General features: G+C 33.6%; 1 protein-coding gene across 11 annotated transcripts in view; it reads right to left on the bottom strand.

Moving 5' to 3' along the window:
- Positions 1-24,300, bottom strand: part of LOC106669519 (dystrophin, isoforms A/C/F/G/H-like) — a 328,247-nt gene that overhangs the window by 120,527 nt on the left and 183,420 nt on the right. The gene's annotated exons all lie outside the window — the stretch shown is intronic.

Consider the following 24,300-nt stretch of genomic DNA (forward strand, 5'->3'; position numbering starts at 1 on the left):
GCTAAAATTGAAAACCGCGGTATACAAAGGGGGCCCTCTTGACGAAATCCTTTTAGAAAGATCATTCTCAAAAAGGCTTGAAAACCCTTTGGAAAAAAAGACGGAATGGTTCATTTTTCATCGACTAAAATCATTTACAAATTTGAGTGCAACTAAGCCAATCGCAAACAATTCAATACTGTGTAATACGACGCTAAACCTCAAAGACATAAATTGCATTCAACATTCCAAAAGAAACACTATTAAATAATTTCCATTTGACTTTAAAAAAAATAATTTAAAAATTCCAACACATCACACTAACTACGATTATTATTTTAAAAAAATATTGCAGTCCAAATTACTACCGATTGATAAAACAATGCAGAAGAAAACCTGATATCGCTATGGACCTCATTTCATGCATATTCTTTGAATTTCTGAATTTCTATATTAGTAAGTAAATAACCCCCTTATGATATACATAAAACATCAAATAACTCTTCTTTAGAAAATAGGAAGAAAACCGGAATCTTTTTATTATTTTGTTGCACTATATTTTACTGTCGTTACACTTCGTTAGGTTTCCCTCCCTAGAAAAAAAATCTGTACATAGAATCATACTTTCTTTAACAATTTGGAAAAAAAATGAAGATTTATCAGGTTTGATATAAATTAAAACTGATAAATTTATAAAAATGTTTAAAACAATGTTTTTAATAAGATGGGACACAAACAAGATCATTTATTTTTTGCTAACTATTTTTCACAAAGATTAATGCGCCAGACACAGATTAGATAAATAAAAGTGACATCTCCGAGGAACGATAAAGATAAAATGTATCGAATAACATAATAGATGCATGATAATAGATGTTTAATGCGTCATTACCGGCAATTGTTGAATTTCATAATATTACATATTCCAGGATCCCGAGTTGGAAACTTGGTAAAACTCGCTTACTAATTCAGTCCACCATCCTCCCATAGAAAGAGACTTGTGGTCGGGATAGCATTCAAAAACCCGTTGTGCCGAAATAACTAAGAGTTGACTAATTCACTATTTGAACTACTTGTAAGTACTTGTAATCTACTTATTTTGGGTTCAAATTTTGTTGGTTGGTTTACCTTGGCGAACCTTTCCTGAGTGTCTAAGATATCGAATAGAAGTGTGATTTTGTCGTCCAGGTGGTTTAGTGTACGCGCGTATGCAAACTGTGCTTTGGTCGGGGTGTTAGCGGGCGCCCTCGGGGCCGAAGGGGGCAGCGGGAGGCCGGAGGCCGGCAAGTGACAGCCGACGGGACGGAAAGGTAGTCCGTGGAAGGTGGGCGAAGGCCTGGGGGCGGTGGTGCAACGGCCGGCGGCCGGCAACGAGAACCGCCTGTAATTCGCGGGAAGGGAGTTGTAAGTGGTCTGCACGTTGACGACAGACGGCGATTTTATCTGGTAGTCGCTGGCGGCCGAGGGCAGGGACCTGTAGCCGGAATCGGACGGACTGGTCGCCGAAGTCGCGGGGGTCGTCCTCATCTGGACTGGCGACCAGTCCCGATCGACTCCGGCTACGCTGTGCGGCCTCGTCTTCCCGTTCTCCACGGGTCGTACGTCCAAAGGGCCTGCGACGCTGTGCGGCCGTGCGGGGTTTCTAGAGAGATGGCCCCCGGGCCGGACGGCGGGGGTCGCCACGGTCTGGGGCCGGTGGCAGCTGGAAACGAGCGTCCCGTTCCTCGATATAGGCGCCGGGGGAGTATAAAATGGGAACGAAGCGATCGCCCTGTTGTACTCGTCGCTGTGCCTCAGTTTAGGACTGTCGTCCGGGTCCGGCTCGGGCGGTACCCAGGCATCGTTCTTCCGACTCTGGTTCGGGAGACTCGTCGGCCTGGCGGGACTGGAAGTAAGAAAAACCTCTCTCTCCTTGGTCATATCTTGAGGGAGCGTGTAGGCCGACTGGGATTTGGAGACCCTCTCGATCGCCTCGCTCCTCTTCCTGATGATGTCTCTTATCTGGGCGAGACGGTCGCAAGAGCCGCTCCACGTGGCGAAGCCGCCGTCGTCGTCCGACGGGCTCGCGAGTCCCGCTTCCTCCTTCGGCCGACGGAGCTCCTGTTTCGGGAATGGGCCGCCGTTCGGCATCAGCCCCTCGCTCTTCGGCCTTTTTTCGTTCAGGCTGAGCCGTCCAGACACGTTACGGTACAGCGGGCTCGATTTGATAATCTGCAAAGCGGATTTTTTTTTCTTTCCGACCTGTTCGGCCATCTCAAAGGGGGTGCACAACATACATGACACGTCTGTTGAATAAAATATGCTTCAACTTGAGACACTTGACACAGAAAGCGCGCAACCTATTCGACTGAAAGCGATGTGGAGGTGGTGGCATTGCGGGCGCAGTCGGAACACTGAGTCCTTTCCGTTCTACAACTGACACCGCCGTGGAAAAGGGGGGCGGAGACCCCTTCCGCGCACACGCATTCATCCGACACAATTATTATTTATAACCCGTCCTGATGATCTTTTATTATTTACACTATTTACTCTATTTATCACTCCAGTTAATAACCTCTCACCACAAACTGTTGCATTAAAGGAATAAAATTTCCATCACATGACATTAAGTAATTTTCACTCTGAACTCTTCAATATCTTACTTCACTTAAAAATAACAATACTGTTTTATTTAAACATCTTTTCATATCTCTCAAAGGCAAAAACAGACTATTGAATAATAATAAAATTATTTATTTTATGCAAAATCGTTCTTAAATACAGGAAATCTCCCATTCCTTGAGATGTCTCGTAATAAACAACTAATTAATAAGATTATTCAGCATAATTTTGCGGAATATTAGATTTAGTCTGACTAATTCAATCCATAAAATACGGCAAAGGGCAAGAAAGTGGAAATGGAGTTGTACCCAGTCTTAAATTACACATTGGGCAACTCAGCTTGTTACAACCACGGTTATCATTTAATTCAAAGCATATCTCAGTATGAAAATCCGACAATCATTTCGTTAAATGTGAGAGACATGACTGTAAACATTCAATTAGCCGAGAATCAGACAATGTTTCACTCTCTCATCAAGATGCAACGGTGAAAAAAACCACACAACCCGCATAACAAACAAGCTGTGCATTTGCACCCGGCCTCTTTTATTTAAACAAAAAAAATGTAAACAACAGCCCTCTTCGTAATTAGAATAAGTGCCGCTAATGAAGAAATATTGGAAAACCGGTTAGTAGAAGGCAGTTTAATTACTCGGCCGGTCAGTTACAAACGATGCAGCCCGTGGAAAAAGAGGATCTTTCGGCTCGACCGTGAACATAGCAAATGGCCGAGTTGTCCGTGGCTCTAAATCCGCGTTATCCAGTTGTCAGTATCAACGTTAAACCGGGATTTGCTCGGCATCAAGAGTCGACAATTATGATCCAAATCTGCGCCTACTGATGGATCGAGGGTCGATATGTGCGTGGATCTTAATGAAAATGAGATGGAGCAAACAGTGGAACAGTGATAAGAAAGGGGCGTGTAGTACACTGTTACATAATTCAAATCGAACTATGGAATTGATTCCTCTGCAAACCATGGAAGATTACTGAACACGTTCTGATAATTTTTGACAGCCTACATGAGTTCAGCGATATGCCATTATATCAAAAAAGGGGTTATTTTATGACCTACCCTAAAGCAAAAACTTATCTGACACTTCAAAAGCGTAACTTATTTTGATAATAATTACTACTTGATACACAACAATATTTCACAATTTAATTTTTGTTAACGAGATGAAAACAGGCTAACAGTAATAATCGATATTTTTCTTCAACGAGAAAACTAATTGTCTCAAACCAGGTTTTTTGGAATTAGCTATATAATTATAGGAGGAAAAGACATAAGTACTCCAGAAATGACACGACAAAGATAACGAATAAATGACTATTACAAGAAATACAGCAACTTCATAGCGGATTAATACGACAAAGACACAATTAGTTCAGAAATTACTAATATGACAAAGACAAGGAAAATATAACTACTACACATTTATAGTTATTACAGCCACTGCAGTAACTTGAGAATTCCTTATTACAAAGATATAACTCATTCCGAAATGATATTACGACAAAGGCAACTAATATATTTGAACTATCTGGAAATTTAGGTTAAAATAATTTAATATTTTATAAAGTAAGTAAAACTTGTTTATTTACTACAGCAATTTCAGTAAAGTTAAAATTCCTTGTTGCTACGAAAAAATGATTACGTCAGAAATGTCTAGTACGTCAAAGACATGAATTATTACTACTTTTATTACACCAATTAAAATAACTTCTGAATTCCTTATTACAACAAAGATATAACTCTTTATGAAATCATATTACGTCAAAGACAACTAATAAATTTGAACAATTTGAAAATTAAATTTACTATTACTTAAGTAAAACTTGATTATTTACTACAGCAATTACAGTAAGGTTAAAATTCCTTGTTGCTACGAACAAAAGATGACGTCAGAAATGTCTACTACGTCAGAGACAGCTAATGAGTAAATAACACTTTTGTTACAGCAATTAAATTAACTTCAGAATTCTTTATTACGACAAAGATATAAATCTTTCTGAAATGACGTTACAACAAAGACAACTTGATGAAATTACAACAATTTGAAAATTGAGTTAAAATAATTTAATATTTAATTTAATACTAGTTAAGTAAAATTTGAGTATTTACTACAGCAATTACAATAACGTTAAAATTCCTTGTTGCTAAGAAAGAATGAAAATGTCGAGTAGGTCAAAGACAACTAATGAATTATTACTATTTTTGTTACAGCAATTAAAATAACTTCATAATTCCTTATTACGACAAAGTTATAACTCTTTCTGAAATGATATTACAACAAAGACAACTAATAAATTTGAATAATTTGAAAATTGAGGTTAAAATAATTTAATACTAGTTAAGTAAAATATGAGCATTTACTACAGCAACTTAAGATTTAATTATAGGAGGAAAAGACATAAGTACTCCAGAAATGACACGACAAAGAAAACGAATAAATGACTATTACAAGAAATACAGCAACTTCATAGCGGATTAATACGACAAAGACACAATTAGTTCAGAAATTACTAATACGACAAAGACAACGAAAAAATAACTACTATACATTTATATTTATTACAGCCACTGCAGTAACTTGAGAATTCCTTATTACAAAGATATAACTCATTCCGAAATGATATTACGACAAAGACAACTAATAAATTTGAACCATCTGAGAATTTAGGTTAAAAAAATTTAATATTTTATAAATCAAGTAAAACTTGTTTATTTACTACAGCAATTACAGTAAAGTTAAAATCCCTTGTTGCTACGAAAAAATGATTGCGTCAAAAATGTCTAGTACGTCAAAGAATTATTACTATTTTTGTTACAGCAATTAAAATAACTTCAGAATTCCTTATTGGGACAAAGATAAAACTCTTTCTGAAATGATATTACAACAAAGACAACTATCGGGTTGTCCGGAAAATAATGCAGGATTTTAAGTTTTCATTAAAAAAAATCTATATAAAATATTCTGTTTACGTTTACAGGATTACTCATTTGTATGAATGTCAACACTTATTAATCCTCTTCCAAATGATATTGTTTGTTTACCTCTGTAGCATTCCGCTACTTGGAAATAATTCAGTCATCCTTATAATGTCAAAGCGAGAATTTCGTACGATTTTCTTTTACGAGTTTAAACTCGGCCGAAGCGGAGCCCAAACGGCTAGAAACATTAACCAAGTCTGGGGCGAGGGTTGTGTTAATGAGTGCACTGTGCAAAGGTGGTTTAAAAAATTTCGGGAGGGAGATTTCAGCCTTGAAGATGAAGAAGGTCGTGGAAGGCCTTCCTCTCTTAATGATGATGTTCTGCGATCAGTGGTGGAAGAAAACCCCAAAACAACTGTTCGAGAACTTGCAGAGCAACTCAAAGTCAGTAAAACGACCGTCGCTGACCACCTCAAGGCGATTGGAAAAGTGAAAAAACTCGAAAATTGGGTTCCACACTCATTAAACGATCGCCAAAAAATCAGCGCTTTGATGTTTGTGCATCACTTCTTTGTCGAAACAAAAATGACCCATTTCTGGCCAGAATTGTTACATGTGACGAAAAGTGGATTCTCTACGATAACACTAGACGTTCTGGACAGTGGCTCGACAAAGGAGAAGCTCCAAAGCCCCCAACTCATCAAAAAAAGGTAATGGTTACGGTATGGTGGGCTTCATTTGGTTTAATACACTACAGCTTCTTAAATCCTGGCGAAACCATCAATGCTGAATCATACTGTAACCAAATTAATACCATGCATCAGAAATTGGCAGTAATGAAGCCCTCTTTGGTCAATCGGAAAGGGCCCATTTTGTTGCATGACAACGCTCGACCACATGTGTCACGTGTAACGTCACAAAAATTATTGGAGCTTGGCTATGAAACTTTGCCTCACCCACCCTACTCTCCGGACCTCTCGCCTACTGACTACCATTTTTTTAGACACCTGGACCACTACTTACAACACATAATATTCAAAAATCAAACGGAACTGGAAAATGCATTTATTGACTTTATCAATTCTAAAAATTCTGAATTCTACTCAGACGGAATTAATAAGTTACCAACACGTTGGGAGAAATGTATTGAGAGTATGGGAAATTATTTTGATTAAAGAACATTGCTTTAAAGTAACTAGTTTCTTTTTTTTTGTTTAATACCAAAATCCTGCATTATTTTCCGGACAACCCAATAATAAATTTGAACAAATTGGAAATTTAGGTTAAAATAATTTAATATTTGATAAGTTAATTAAAACGACTATTTACAACAACTAATAAATAATTACTACTTTTATTACAGCAATTAAAATAACTTCGGAATTCTGTATTACGCCAAGCACATACCTACTTCAGAAATATCTATTACGACAAATACAACTAGGAAATGACTACTGTTGACTGTTACAGCAATAAAATAACTTCAAAGCTGATTGTTATGTCAATGAAACTATTTTAGTTTTAAAAATTAAAACAATCTACCACTTTTTCACTCACGAACATGGGTGAAGGTATTGTTTTGAAGAAAAAAGTAAATTCAGTCTTTACTGCCAAGCTTTCGATCTGTGTGAGACCATCATTATAGTAATGATGAACTCATTGATAAATTACGACAAAGACATTAAGAGCACCCAATTGTGGGTGCGCGTGTGTATTTTATAATTGTATTATTGCCTAGTGTAATTATAATATATGTAATTATATATTATTGCCTTCAATTTATTTTAAATTTCACTTTGAGAAATCAGTAATTCCTTTCAACAAGACTTCAATATTATAGTAATATTAATAATTTACATGGTTAACAAATATGGGCTTCTATTTGCAATATTGAACCTGTTGTTTAAATACGATAAGATTAAAAATTTAACATGCACATGTAGGGTAGAGATAGAAGAACACGAAGAAGAAAAATTTTCGATTCTTCGTGCAACAAACAACAGGCAGAATCAGAATGTTAGTACATTATGCAGTTTAGGTAGTCGCAACTAGAAAAATTTCCTCAGAGGATTACGGAACGGAATATTGAATCATGTCCGCCTGAGGCCCATCGAGGGGGAAACTTGAGCACCTAAAGGAGAAATAAACGAGTTTCATTCGCGGAGAAGCAAGTTTTCGATGCCTGTCTCGCCAAGTGGGTTAACCAGATATGGATTCAATAAAGAGGAGGGTTGTTACCTGGAATAGCCAGGTCGAACCCGGTGGAACATCGACAACGGCGGTGGGCCGCCGTATAACCAGAACATACCCGCCGCCTTTTCGCATAATTCATTTTCCGAATCATAAACTTCTCCTGATGTGTAATGGGAACTCGGTATATCACGAGAGTTTCACGGCTACTTCTAACACCCGTATGGCAAATAACCGTAAACCATTTATGCGATTAGAACGCTAAAGTTCTTAATCGTTTTCCAACGGGTAGGCAAATAAATGATTATCGTCCTTGATTGTAAAAGCGGTCCTCTTGTGAGGTATCAATCTTGATATTAGGTGTCACTGGAGAAAACCCCTCGTCAAACGGATCGCACTTCCAATTTACATTAGGCCGTTATTAATATATCGTTTCCATACGACTCCCATTAGCGAAATAAACCGATGGAATCAAGGATGACCGACTTTGTTTTCTGGAGGTAGACCGGAAATTTAACTTTCAGAGAACAAACACGTATTCTAAACGGGGCATTTATCAAAGGGGGGAAATCTATACGTTCAGGAGAATATACGTGCCCTGATATTAAGCTCGTTCCCTTCTTTATTTTTTCCCCTTAAAAGACAAAAACCCTGTCTGTAGTAGAATATTTAAGTAAAAAGAAAATGATTTAGTTAAACACTGAATTTCAATTGAAGGGTCAATATTAAATTAACACCTGTGGCACTATTTAAAAAATGAAACTTTACCTATAATATTCCTCGTATTAACTGGCTTTAGAAGTAATTAATTCAACTATAAAATATATGTAAGTGCCAAACCTTTTCGCTTCGTTTCACTTACAAAAGAAGTACATACATACAAAAGAAGGCTGACAGAGGAGAGAACTTGAAGAGATGAGACGACAAAAGACAATACGAAAGGGAGAAAATTAAATTATATTATGATACATACTTGAAATTGTCAAGATTTATAAATTAGGGGGGGGGGAATATTGCTGAATATCCCACTTTCACATAAAGCAATCATAAAAAGGCTGAGAGAAAGAGAGAGAAAATTTAAAAAAATGAAAGAAAAATGAAAGGAAACAGGCTATAAATTGATGGATATTTTTTTTAATAAATCCAAACCCTACATAAAATATTGATAGGGAGGTGAAACTCTGCAAAAAGTATTTGGCTCGTCAGGTATAGTTTGTACCATAAGAACTGATCGTACATGTTCGTTTTTTTTTTGTTAATTTTGAACAATTTTTTAAAATTAAGATGCGGCATATTACATCCTTCTAGAGCCACTTTAGATAAACTAAAAAATAAGGATAAATAAGCATAATCAGCTTTTGTAATTTAATTCTCCCAAATCATTTTTGTCTGCATCTCCTCATGGGATGGTCTGTCAGACGTGTTTCGTCATTTTGCCAAGCTTAGTGATGGGTTTGTTGCAGTAACGGTCGAATATGGAGTGTGTTTTGTCTTAATAATCAAATCTGAGGTTGATGCAGGAATTGTTTATTTTTTCTTGCCATTGCCCTAATAATAAAATCCGAAGTTGTTCCACATCTTGTAATAATACATTCTTCAGTAGTTTATCGCTTTGTCGTAACAATCAAATTTGATTTTTTTTGTTTGTTGTAATTGTAAATTCTACACTATTTTATTTCTTAATGTAGGGTTATGTATTAATCATATCTGAAGTCGTTCTTTGTTTTCTATGACATAATAATAAGATCTAAAGTTGTTTTATTTATCATAATAGTCAATTAAAGATTTGTTTATTTATATGTTGTCTTTGTCTTAATAGTCAAATCTAAAGTTGATTTTTTGTTGTAATAATAAATTGTAGAATAGTTATCTCTTTGTTGTCTTTGTCGTAATAATCAGATCTAAAGTTGTTATATTTGTTGTAATAGTAAATTCTATACTTGATTATTTCTTCATTGTATTAATCATATCTAAAGTCGTTCTTTGTTTTCCTCGTCATAATAATCAGATCTGAGGTTGTTTTATTTATCGTAATAGTCAAATAAAGATTTGTTTGTTTTATACGTTGTCTTTGTCATAATTAATAAAGTCTAAAGTAGATTTTTTTGTAATAATAAATTGTAGAGCAGTTATGTCTTTGTTGTCTTTGACGTAATAATCAGATCTAACGTTGTTATATTTATTGTAATAGCAAATTCTATACTAGATTATTTCTTCGTTGTATTAATCATATATGAAGTCGTTCTTTGTTTTCCTTGTCATAATAATCAGATCTAACGTTGTTATATTTATTGTAATAGCAAATTCTATACTAGATTATTTCTTCGTTGTATTAATCATATATGAAGTCGTTCTTTGTTTTCCTTGTCATAATAATCAGATCTAAAGTTGTTATATTTATTGTAATAGCAAATTCTATACTAGATTATTTCTTCGTTGTATTAATCATATATGAAGTCGTTCTTTGTTTTCCTTGTCATAATAATCAGATCTAAAGTTGTTATATTTATTGTAATAGCAAATTCTATACTAGATTATTTCTTCGTTGTATTAATCATATATGAAGTCGTTCTTTGTTTTCCTTGTCATAATAATCAGATCTAAAGTTGTTATATTTATTGTAATAGCAAATTCTCTACTAGATTATTTCTTCGTTGTATTAATCATATATGAAGTCGTTCTTTGTTTTCCTTGTCATAATAATCAGCTCTCTTTTTGTCATAATAATAAAATCTAAAGTTGATATTTTGTTGTAATAATAAAGTGTAGAGTAGTTATCTCTTTGTTGTCTTTGTCGTAATAGTAAAATCCAAAGTTGATTTTTTTGTAACAATTAATTGTAGAGTAGTTATAACTTTGTTGTCTTTGTCGAAATAATCAGATCTTAAGTTGTATTGTTTGTTGTACAGTAATTAGGAGTATTTGCATAATATGACCTTTCACGTTCCTTTATGTAGCAGACATGGATCAGGTTTTCTGAAAGCGGTGACATATGCTTGGTGATATCATGATTAATGTTGTTTTCCATATAGCCATAATAATAAAGAGTAACGCAATTATCATATGAACTCTTTCAATATTACATATATGAAACCACTTAAAACGTCGAATTTAGCCGAAAAAAACTCTAAACATTTTTTTTAATAATATGCAATAAATTGATATTTGTCAATTCTACTTTAACGAACTCTTCTTCTGGCGCAAATGCTGCTATCGGTTCTCAAGACAGTATGGCAGGTCTACTTTCCATTTCCACGCGCACTTCAGTTAATCCAAATCTTTACCTAAAGTGACGATAAGTCTCAGTATTCGACCGTAGTAAGGCCAAGCTAAACATTTATGATTTTACACAGGACCTCCAGGATGTCATATTGATACTAATACTAATGAATCCTGCTTGTTTATAATGTTACTGGATCAATATCCATATTTATTTGTAATGGCATAGAAGAAGATAGCACACACAGAGCAGCATGGAAGAACATAATAGGAAACCTGGGTTTTTCTGTTTTTACGTGCTTTAAAAGTTGTCGATCAAATTTTAAGAAGCAAAGTTCAGTTCTGAAGTCCAGAAAAGTTTGACAATCCTGAATAGAGAACATTATCATTTCCAAACATCATCATAAAACAAACCCATAAAAAAACAGCCGAAACACGTCTTAAGAGATGTTTTTTTCGGCGGGACAAAAGCTTATTCGAGTGCCTTTTGAAAATAAATCAAGGACAGCTCGAAAGGGCGCCGTGGGAGGACTTGTGAAGTTGCTAACAAGTCCTCCTGTTTGGCTGGGCTTGAAAATAAGAGGATTAGAGCGTTCAGTCTGCGGCAGAGGGAGGATCTGCAAAGAAAGACCCTCCTCCCGGCGGGAATTAACGGGAATATGTTGATCAGTGATGTTGACAAATTAGCAAAAACTACATAGAAACGTCCTTAGGGCTATCAGCTATGATTCCCTCAGGGGGAATAACATTTTGTTCTCTTAAAAATATCTCTTAAATAACAGGCTAAAAGGTTAACTCTGTCTTAAAAAAATCCTGTTCTGCTTATGTATGTAAATGCAAATTATTCGTATTCCTTGGATTTAGCCGATATTTCAAGAATTTTTATACATTTCCTATAGAGTTATAAATAACTTCATATTCGATCATGCTTCAACCGAAGGCTTAAAGGGATCTTGCCAATGTATCACGGAGCGGCCTTAATTTTTTTTTTAACTACACCTCCTGTTCAAGACGTGGACAGATTAATTAGTAAATCTTCGGCACGGCAATCCATCCTCTCGAGGATACATTGCAACAATGAAACTCAACATTGTTTATAATTTCAATCCGTTTTGCTTTATTGTCCGCCGTAAAACGGAAGATAGTTTGTTTTTCTTTTTTAGTTTCTTATCCCTTCTAGGTTCAGATGCTTGGGGCTTTTAGAAGATTATCTCTAAAGACTGTCAAAGACGTATTGCATCCTCGAGATAGAAACCACTTGAAGATGATTCATTCATTATTCATGAATACTTTTAGGAAATATCACGGTGGAGTGACTTTTCATAATATTAACAGCAATTAATCTATATAAAACTAAAATAGAGGAACTTTCAGGATAAAACTTTCTTCTTTGCACTTACGTAAAAAAATTACACAACATATAATAAAACTAATAAATAATCAAATCTGAAATTACTTTAGTTGTTGTGACATCCATAATAATTTTACAGAAGGTTTTTATCTTCGTCGTTATGATCATATCTCTATTTGTTTTTTTTTTTTTTTTGTTGTAATAGTCAATTCCAAAGTAGTTTTTTCCTTATTGTTGATTTCGTCGATATAGTAATATCTCAATAATTTTTTTTGTAATAGTCAATTCCAAAGAAGTAATTTCCTTATTGTTGACTTCGTCGTTATAATGATATCTCAAGTTTTTTGGGTTTTTTTTTGTAATAGTCAATTCCAAAGTAGTTATTTCCTTATTGTTGACTTCGTCGTTATAATAATATCACAAGTTTTTCTTTTTTTTTGTAATAGTCAATTCCAAAGTACTGATTTCCTTATTGTTGTTATATCTAATTGTTTCTATGTAATAGTCAATTCCAAAGGAGTAATTTCCTTATTGTTGTCTTCGTAGTTATATCTAATTTTTTCTATGTAATAGTCAATTCCAAAGTAGTTATTTCCTTATTGCTGTCTTCGTCGTTAAAGTAATATCTCGTTTTTGTCAATTCCAAAGTAGTTATTTCGTTTTGTTGTCTTCATAGTTATATCTCATTTTTTCTATGTAATTGTCAATTCCAAAGGAGTTATTTCCTTATTGTTGTCTTCGTAGTTATATCTAATTTTTTCTATGTAATAGTCAATTCCAAAGGAGTTATTTCCTTATTGCTGTCTTCGTCGTTAAAGTAATATCTCGTTTTTGTCAATTCCAAAGTAGTTATTTCGTTTTGTTGTCTTCATAGTTATACCTCATGTTTTCTATGTAATTGTCAATTCCAAAGGAGTTATTTCCTTATTGCTGTCTTCGTCTTTTTTTTTTTTTTTTTTTTTTTTTTTTTTTTTTTTTTTTTGTAATATTCAATTCCAAAGTTATTACTTCCTTGTTTTCTTTGTCGTACTAGTCATAGCTAAAGTACATAATTATATATTTTGCATAATAATCAAACCTGAACGTATTTTATTCGTTGTAATAGTCAATTCTACATTAGTTTATTTCTTTGCTGTCTTTGTCAAAATAGTTAATTATGAAGAATGTCTTGCTCGTTGCAGTCCTGGAGCTGCTTTATTTATTGCAACAATCAATTCTACAGTAGATATTTCTTCTTTGTCTTTGTCTTAATAGTCATATCTACAGGAAGTAGTTATGTCCTTGTCGTTATAATCAATTCTGAACTTGCTGTATTTCTTGTACAGTCAGTTAAATAGTAGTTATTTCTTTATTGTCTTTGTCGTTATAGTCAATTATGAAGTGTCTTTGCCTTTACAGCTAAATCTGAAGTTTATTCAAATATTAAGTTAGCATTTATTTATTGTTGTTAATTTTTTTGTGCGTGATGAAAACAGTGAGGATAGTCAAACCTGTCTATTTGTTCAGTCTGGTAAAGCACAAATTGTACAAATGATATCATTTATCGATAGTTTTTTTCATCTATAAACATACTGATTCGTCAGTACTTGCTATAACCCTCAACTTGACAAGTAAGAAAGAAACATGGAGACATTCGTGGTTTATCAACATTTTGATCGACTTGTCTACACCGGTTTCGCCGTCTTCAGTATGAACATGCCAAGAAGACCCATCAAGACAACCATTGCAAACGTCTTGATTATTGGCGGATATTAAAAATACGATTTGAGTAAATGAAGTGCTTGTCGTTGGGTCTGCAAATAAATATAAAATAAGTAAATGACTTTTTGCTGTTAAGTGGGTGCCCTGAGAGAGTTTAACTTGAACTTGTTTGTTGAAGTCATGTTAATAATTGTATTGTTTATTTAATATTTACTTGCATTCTTCTTTATTCTTTTATCGTGATGTAACAGTGTTAATTTGAGTTTTCTCACGAATTTTCTGTTGTCCGCTAATGGCACACCATCAGGCTTATTCTATAATCATGGATTATTTAAATTAAGATATTATCCACCCTTTTGTATTCTGAAGATTAAAGTGAAGTTTCTTATTTGTAAATAATAACGTGTAAATTTTATATTAGTTATAAAATTTGAGTCTAATTAATATAAAATGATGGCAAAGTGGGTTTTTACATTGTAGGTGAACCTTGCATTAGTTGTAACGATATTAAAAGAAGTAATAAAAGTGTTCTTATATTTAAAATGAATGCCGGAAAAGAAGAGATTTAGCCAGGGAGCAATGTTTCAACTAGATCGATATTTAAATAGGTGACGGTGGATATGGGCGGTCTGTCGGATTGTCTGTCAATTAAGAATTCATGGGCGTTCAGAGTGGGCTCCGGCCCACGAAAGTCGGGGAAATTTTGTAATCCGAACTTCTACCGGAGAAAATCCCCGGCTAATAGGTAAACAGTTGTTTCCGGCCGATTCCCTTTCCTTAATGAAAAATTCAATCCTGAGCACCGGCTGCAAGTGAGCCGAAAGTCATTCGTCATTTGCCTAATCAAGAAGGGTCTACGCATTTTTGGATATTTTTCTAATCGAACCGAATCATAAATAATGCATCAGTGTATCATTATGACAATTATCCTCGTATGGGAGTATTTCGGGGAGAAAATTTGAAAAAAATAACATCAACTGTCGTTAACCAGTCGATCCTTTACAATAACAAACATTGTTCAAGGAATGCAATAACTTTTGATTTAGAACTCGAGTTGGTAAAAGAAATGGACGATAAGCCGGAAGAACAACTTTCTCTTAGCTTTATATATAAATATCTGTTACAGAAATTCAATAAATTTCTACGAAAGGACCGCTCGGGGATAAATTTGACGACCACGAGATACGGATATAGGGTCCAGACTTGTGGAAAAGTATGTGCCATATGGAAGAAATCCAGATTCTATCGATTGCCACATGCCCCTTACGAAAAACTGGAGGGAAGATTCACATAATGCCAAAGGTCAAAAACATTTAGAATAACAACGACCTTATGAAAATTGACCTAACAATTCAGCCAAGCTTGAATTAACTAAAATCAATGACAACTATAAAACGTTTCTATTCTATATTGAAATCATACAAATTAATAAAATTGGCAAGGAAAAATAATTGTCTTGACCTTACCCTCATATATTTAATTAATCATTAACAATCTATGTTAACAATAAAAAATATTCAAAAACCAACTCAATAAAATTGGAGAGAAAATACTGCAGAAGTTTTAAAATAAGTTTATTGTACCGTAAATGTCAACTGGTTATTGTTGCCCGATTTTACTTTTCGATAGAAATGTTTAAATTTAACATACGATCATGTCAAAAATTAACGAACAATCATAAATTTGCACGATTGCATTTTCTATGGATTTACAGATCTATAGCTGCCTCTTGTACTCTGCTATTCATTTTGTGTTTTTATTTGTCTCATGTACTTTTCTTATTCACCCTCCTACCCTTTCCCTTTCATTGTGCCTTTTCCCTTTGTTTCTTCTCTTTCAATTTCTCTTTTTTATTTTAACTTCAAATCTTATATTACATTCCTTGTCACTCCATCTCACTCTTCCAATCTTTCTTCTATTCACCTTCCTTTCTCTCTTACTCTTTCACTCACTCTCTCTCTCTCTCTCCCTCTCACTCACTCTTTCCCTACACCTTTTCATCTTTCTCTCTCTTTCACTATCTTTTTCCCTGTCTCTTACTCTATTCTTCCGCTCCTATACTCTGTCAGATAGAGCTACTACAGAATTAAATACTACAACAAATAAAACGCAAGATTGGTTATTACGCAAAAGATATAATTATGTACAGTACATACTATCGATGCGAATATTAGAACAAGGAGAACATTGAAGTAATATAGAAATAACTAAGTAGAAAAAAGTATAAAAAATAACTTGGTATAATTGACCCTTATAGCAACTGTAGAATTCGTTATGATGAGCCACATTTCATAATTTACCATTACAACAAATAATCTAACTACACATTTGATTATTAAGTGAAAGTCATAACTATTTCATATATGGCTATTAAGAAAAGACAACAAAGAAATAAGTACAGTAGAATTCACCTTTACAACAAATACTCCAACTTCAGATTTGACTATTACATGAAGTACTTCAAATATGACTGTTATGACAAAGACAAGAAAGAGAGAAAACAGCATAATTGACTATTACATCATTTAACACTTCAGATTTAACTGATAAAGACACACTTCATAATTTACTATTACGAAAAAGGCAACAAAGAAATAAATACTGTATAATTGACTGTTATAAATAAATACATCAACTTCAAAATAATTATAACGACTAAGGCATAACTACCTCAGCTATGACTATTACGACAAAGAAAACAAAGGAATAATTACTGTAGAATTAAATATTGAAATAAATAAATCAATTTCAGATTGCATGTAGCAACGAAGACACTCTTCATATTTGACTAATTCAACAAAGACTTAAATCGTAAACTACCGTAGAATGGACGATTGCTACAAATAAAGCAATTTCTGGTTTTACTATAACGACAAAGACACACCTCATAATTGAATGTTTCCAAAAAGACACAACTATTGAAACAAATAAAGCAATTTTTGGTTTTACTATAACGACAAAGACACACCTCATAATTGAATGTTACGAAAAAGAAAACAAATCTATAATAACTCTATAATTGAGTATTAGTAGTAAATACAGCAACATCAATATTTATGACATTAGATACAATTAGTAAAAAATAATTAACTAATTAGTTTATGGCTAAAACTAATTCAGAAAAATGGCACTACGACAATGGTAATGGTTAATTTATTATATTACTTAACTTTTGCAGCAAATACAGGAACATCGGAACTTTTTGTTACGACACTGGCATAACTTCTTAATTAACTTTTATGACAAAGATAAATGAATTAGATTAAACTATTACGACAAACGCAACAATTGAACGAATGATTATTACGACAAATACAACTAATTCAGAAATTGACTACTAAAACGACAAAACACAACGTATAATTAACTATAAGTTTGCCTATTAAAACGAATACAGGACCTGCAGAAATTATTACTGCTACAAAGACATAACTATTTTAAAATTAATATAACTATGAAAATAACTAATAATTACTCGGAATAAACTGTTGCGACAAAGATAAATAAATTAGAATTGATTATTACAACGAACGCAGCAATTCACGATTGACTATTACGATTATTAAGACAAAAAATTAATATTACGACAAAGACAACGAAGTACAATAGATAAATAAACTATACAATATAATACAAGAAATAATAGCAACATCAAAATTGATTATTATGACAAAGACGTTGGTAACAAATTCAGAATTGCATATTATGACAAAAACAGCGAATAATTAGTTAAAGTATTTGACTATTAGAATAAATACATTAACTTGAGAATTGATTCTTTTACAATATAACTAAATAAGAAATTATTATTGCGACAAAGACAGTGAAAAAATAATTACTATATAAGACTATTAAACAAACACAGAATGCAAACAAATCGAACGAAATTAAAACGAGTATATATTAGAGTAGTATAGAACTAATACAAAAACGTCGGATTTGATTATTAGATAATAGACATAAATAAAAGAGCGGACTGAGTTTTTTTTATTAACTATTGGTGCAGGTGTTTCGTAAGGGACATTCAAATCCTACACGTCATATACAGAGGACCTCGAGATGCTACTCAAGATTCAACCGACGTTTCCAATACGAGATCCAGTTTTGGCCCGTTCCCTTAAAATAAATGGTCTGTCATTCAATCGTTCCTATCTGCTACATACGGTGGGCACAACCCGGGTTTAAATTATTACAAGGCAAATATTTTTCGACGTGAAACGTGTTTTGTATTTCATGATTGATATATGATTGATATATATTATTTCTTAAATAAAAGCCTTCGAGATTGACTATTTTTAAATTAGTCAATTTTGTAGAAAAAACACTGGCTTTTGCTTCTGTAAAAAAACATTAACACTATCATGTTTCACTGAAAACAAAACAGTGCCAAGTTATATTTTTTTGGCAACAGATAGTAACTTGACCATGTCTTTTTAACATTTGTTTTAGCAGCTACTAATACCCAGTGTAACAAATATAACATCTTGATATTACAACCTACAAGCACGCCAGGTTTGTTTCAATACGACTCAAGATAATAATCTCGACATGACACACAACACACTTTTCTATTGTACTCTCTTAAAAGTATAACGATAGCCGAAAGGGTGGTTTCTAAGGGTCGAATGAGGGGGTGGGGCAAGTTAATCCCCTTCATCCCCTTCCTTCATTAATTAATCATATAATTAATTTTTGACACCTGAAGAGGTTTTGCGGTCGAAAACCATTGATCATAGTTAGATGGAACGGGCGAAAAAATCGAATTACACCAAACCACCTAAGGCGATAATATTTTTATAAAACAGAAAAATATAGATCATTGAATTTTTTTTAAATAACCCGGCCAGCCTTTTTGGACGGTACAACGAGCGTACTTTATTGGAAATATCTTTCATCCCTTTCACTCGGATATGGAGAGATGAATTATTCATACTTATCCTACTTAATAAAAAAATATAAGAAGTTTCTCATATGAAACAGTTCAATTTGCTGTAGTATTCGGGGTAAAAAGCGAAGTCGTTTGATCGAGACCCCTCGTGACACAAATTTTTCATGTCAACCAAACTTCACATTAAAATTATAAATCAATTTACTTTAGTAAGTTATTATAATTAAATTTTGTGTTGGCGACTCATTAAGTCGTGATGTGCAACACTTGTTACCACATTTAAACCTTTTCTTTTTAATAGCTTTCTTTTAAATTTATTTTTAATTGTTATCTTACGTTTTTATTATTTTAATTTTTACGCAAAAAAATATGTATTTTTGTTTAATGGTACTGGATAGAAAGGCTTACTCTATGTAACAATACGTTCCGAACAGAACACTGAGCGATCCTTTATCAAGAACCCCTTCCCAACTCAATCACTTGCCCTCTCAGTTTTTCACTTTCCCTCACTCACTTTCACTTTCCCCTTCACTCACTCGCTCTCTCTCTCTCTCTCTCCCTCTTTCTTTCTGTGTTTTTTCGTTCTAGTGTCCATATCTTTTATCTATCTTGGAAGATCAAACATTACTGGAATGACCAGACACGAAGTGAACTATCATAATAAGCGGACAACTTTTATCAATTTTTAGGCTCTATTTCTGACTTTCTCTCTGGCTTTCCCTTTATCTCTCTATCACTTTCTCTATTTCTCCCTTTCTCTCTCACTTTCTCTATTTCTCCCTTTCTCTCTCACTTTCTCTATTTCTCACTTTCTCTCTCTCACTTTTTCTATTTCTCCCTTTCTCTCTCACTTTCTCTATTTCTTACTTTCTCTCTTTCCCTTTCTCTCAATCTGACTTTCTTTATTTCTCATATCTCTCTCACTTTCTCTATTTCTCACTTTCTCTCTCTCTCTCTTTCTCACTTTCTCTATTTCTCACTTTCTCTCTCTCTCATTCCCATTTTCTTTCTCTCTCTTTCTCACTTTCTCTATTTCTCACTTTCTCTCTCTCTCTTTCGCTTCTCTCTCACTTTCTCTATTTCTTGCTTTCTTTCCCTCTTTCCCCTTCTCTCAATCTTACATTCTTTATTTCTCATGTCTCTCTCACTTTCTTTATTTCTCACTTTCCCCTTATCTCTATTTCTTACTTTCCCTTTCTCTCTGTTACTTTCTCTATTTCTCACTTTCCCCTTCTTTCTTACTTTCTCTATTTATTCCTTTCCCCTTCTATCTTAATTTCTCTATTTTTCACTTTCTCTCTCTCATTCCCATTATCTTTCTCTCTCTCACTTTCTCTATTTCTCACTTTCTCTATTCCTCACTTTCTCTCTCTCTCTCTTTCCCCTTTTCTTTCTCTCTCTCTCTGTCCCCTTTTCATTCTCTCTCTCTTTCTCGCTTTCTCTGTTTCACTTTCTCTATTTCTAACTTTCTCTCTCACCCTTTTCCCTTCTCTCTCACTTTCTCTATTCCTCCCATTCCCTCTCTCTCACTTTCCCCTACCATCTCACTTTCTCTACTTTTCCACTTTATCTCTCTTTTTCCCTTCCAACTCTCTTATTTTCTTTATTTCTCATATCACTCTCCCTCTCTCGCTTTCTCTATTTCTCACTTTCTCTCTCTCTCTCTCTCTCTCTCTCTCTCTTTCTCTCTCTTTCTGTTTTTTTCGTTCCATTGTCCATATCTTTTATATATCTTGGAAGATCAAACATTACTGGAATAACCAGACACGAAGTGAACTATCATAATAAACGGACAACTTTTATAAATGTTTAGGCTCTCTCTCTGTCTCTATCACTCACTTTTTCTCTCTCACACTCGCTCATTCTGTTTTTTCGTTCAATTGTTCAGATCTTTTATTTATCTTGGACAAACATTACTAAATAACCAGAACTATCATAATAAGCGGACAACTTTTATAAATTAATATCCTATACACAGAACATAAGAACCTAGGCATAGACTCAAATTAAATGTAGAATTATTATGTAGTAAAAGCTACGACCAGTATTCATGATAATTCAAGTGAAAATGAATCTTTCTCTCTCTCTCTCTCTCACTTTCTCTGTATCACTCACTTTTGTAGACTCAAATTAAATGTAGAATTACTATGGAGTAAAAAGTACAAACAGCACGAGTAAAAAATGAACACATTAGAAAAGAAAAAGGAATTTAAATAACTGTGCACATCACTTTCAATTCTTCATTTTTCACCCTTTGTTTATAAAATTATTTAAATTATTATTTATTGTATCTGTGATGATTTAAGCGAAAATGAAAATCTTCAAGAAAAAGTGAAAAGAAAGGTTTTAATATAGGTACTAAGTTTACTACCTTAAGTACTACCGACTATTTTTTTATGTTATACATTAGTTCTCCTGAAATGTTGATTACAAAAAGATGAAAACAAAGCAATTTTTCTGTATAAAACTGGGCTCCTTTCCCAGGTTATGTCACCTATGGAAATTAATAATTAAAGGGAAAACTGTGCCCCAATTGAAAATGAATCTTTAAAACTTGTACGCCTCGGCTGGGAAGAAAAGGAGAAGCTAGACAAATTTAATAATACAGAGCACGATTGTGCGGTGCTGAGGGCCGAAAGGCGGTAGAAGGTTTAGGAGCGATCTGCTGGGGGGAGTAGAAACCAAAAACAACCCCCCGTAAGTGCTGCTTTGACAGCAGGCTACTAACTGTCCTAACTTTCTGAATATTATTCAATCAGTATTATTAAATATAAAATTTTCTTTGATTTTTTTTCTCTTCTTAACAGCATTTGCATTGTAGAAACAACAATTATTTGTGAAAGTAAGACAAAAAAGTGAAGAAAAAAAGGATAAATAGTTATGGGAAATGCATACTATAATTTCAAGTTTCTTATTTCAAATATTTTTTGACTATTAACCTAGTAAATCAAACAAATATTCGCTATAGCTTGGAGAGAATGTCTTTCTTCCTTTGTACAAATAAATAAAATGCAAATGTTTGATTGTTTGGTTATTTCGACCAAGTCATTAATATGTTTAGTTTTTATCATTAACAGCAATTAATTACTTTAAAAAAAAGAAAGTGTTTTTAAAAAAAGCCTTCAAGTATACAAAGAAGTGGTTATTTCAATAAATTATGAACACACCAAATTGATTTATATGTAATTTCTATTGATAATCCAGTTCTAGATGGTTTCAGCTCCTTAAAAACGAGTACTGACAGCGTTCTGTAAATCCTTCAGGAGATGTACACATATAATTTTTTTAATAGTCCAGTTGAAGGTAAACGACATAACTTTCAACATAGGCGAAACAGGATGATCAGAGGCGAAAAAATATTTTTTTCACAGGTAGAACAGATCTAGTCAATTTTCCTTTAGATATTACTATTAGTAGTTAGGTGGAGATGAACGTCGGCTTCTCGCCATCTTCAGTGCTGCGTCAAGACAAACCCTATTCAGAAAAACTTTGAAATTTTTTTTCAAATAACAGAAAAACAAGTGTTGAATAGACTATTACAAAAACTTCAGATTTGATTATTAGGCAATGGACATATACATCTGTTTATCTGTGGATGTCTATATGTTACTTTCTGACTAGTCCAGTTGAAGGTTATAGAGATTACTGGCAGACCAGGATTATAAGAGATAATAAAATGCTAACGATAAACGACATAATCTAGAATTTTGTTTTACCAGTGTGAACAGATCTAGATATTTTTCCAATAAGTCTAGTTATTTCTGGTGGTCCTTTCTGAAAATTTTGATATGCCTATCCTCATCGTCTTGGTCTCCCAGACATGTTTTGGCTTCTCAAAACAATACTTCATTAATGACTATTACTACAAAAACGACGAAGAATTATCACAGTTGGCATTATAACAAATGCATCAACTTCAGAATTGACTATTACGACAAAGAGGGAACAAGAACGTTAGAACGAATATTACAACAAAACAAGAAGAATAAATAATATAAAATATTCTAGTACAATTAATACTGAAAATTGCTAGAATGGACGTTACAATAAATATACGACATGACTATTACCACAAATACAGCAACTTAAGAATTGATTAGTAGTATCGACCTATCCTTGCTGTTTTTGGCCTGTCAGACGAGTTTCAGCTTCTCGCCATTTTCAGTGCTGGGTCAAAACAAAACTACCTCGTAAATGACTATTACGACAAAGACAACGAAAAATCAACCATATTTGACTATTGTAACAAATACAGCAACTTCGTAAATGACTATTACGACAAAGACAACGAAAAATCAACCATATTTGACTATTGTAACAAATATAGCAACTTCAGAATTGACTATTACGACAAAGACGGAACGACCTTAGAAAGAATATTACGACAAAAGCAATGGGGAAAAAAACATAAAATAGTCTAGTACAATTAATACAGAAACCTAGCTAAAATGGACAAGTACTAGTATCAACATATACTTGTTGTTTTGGTCTGTCAGACGCGTTTCAGCTTCTTGCCATTTTCACTGCTGAGTCAAAAGGTACCTACTTCGTAAATGACTATTACGACAAAGACAACGAAAAATCAACCATATTTGACTATTGTAACAAATACAGCAACTTCAGAATTGACTATTACGACAAAGACGGAACGACCTTAGAAAGAATATTACGACAAAAGCAATAAAAAAATAACATAAAATAGTCTAGTACAATTAATACAGAAAACTTGCTAAAATGGGCAAGTACTAGTATCAACCTATACTTGATGTTTTGGTCTGTCAGACGCGTTTTGGCTTCTCGCCATTTTCAGTGCTGGGTCAAAACTTAACTACATCGCAAATGACTATTACGACAAAGGCAACGAAGAATTTATTGTAGTAGTTGATTATTACAACAAATTCACATAGATTAAACAATTAAGCAATGACTATTACGACAATGGTTAATCCAATTGATGTTATTGGGTTTAATGCCAGACCAGGATGATTAAAGGTGGTAACATTTCACAGAAACAGCATGGAAGATCGAATAATAGTATAATTTCTACACATTTCTCCATCAACAACTGTACATTTATTAATAATAAAATGAATAGGCATAATTTTGTATTTTAACAAGCGCAACTAAATACAGGCTTAGATGTAATAGAAAATAAGTATCGAATAACATAGTTTCGAATAGACGAATACTGAAAGGTAGATTAACATAATTACGGTTCAAAGCCTTCGTGATATTTCCAGGCTTTAAAGCAGGAGGGCTAATCTTTGGACAAAATTCCCTATAAAACACTTGTTTTTTTTTGTTTTTTTTTGTCGATAAGGGATGAGGTCAATCAACCAAAAGTGTCACGACTGATTTTCCCCCTTTTTTTCTCCCTCGCCCGCATCGCAAATTGCTGTGTTTGCCCTCTGCGTTTTATAACGTTACACGCGACGT

This window comes from Cimex lectularius, unplaced genomic scaffold (genome assembly GCF_000648675.2).
Source record: "Cimex lectularius strain Harlan isolate CLEC.00 unplaced genomic scaffold, Clec_2.1 scaffold229, whole genome shotgun sequence".
In the NCBI taxonomy this organism is placed as follows: Eukaryota; Metazoa; Arthropoda; class Insecta; order Hemiptera; family Cimicidae; genus Cimex; species Cimex lectularius.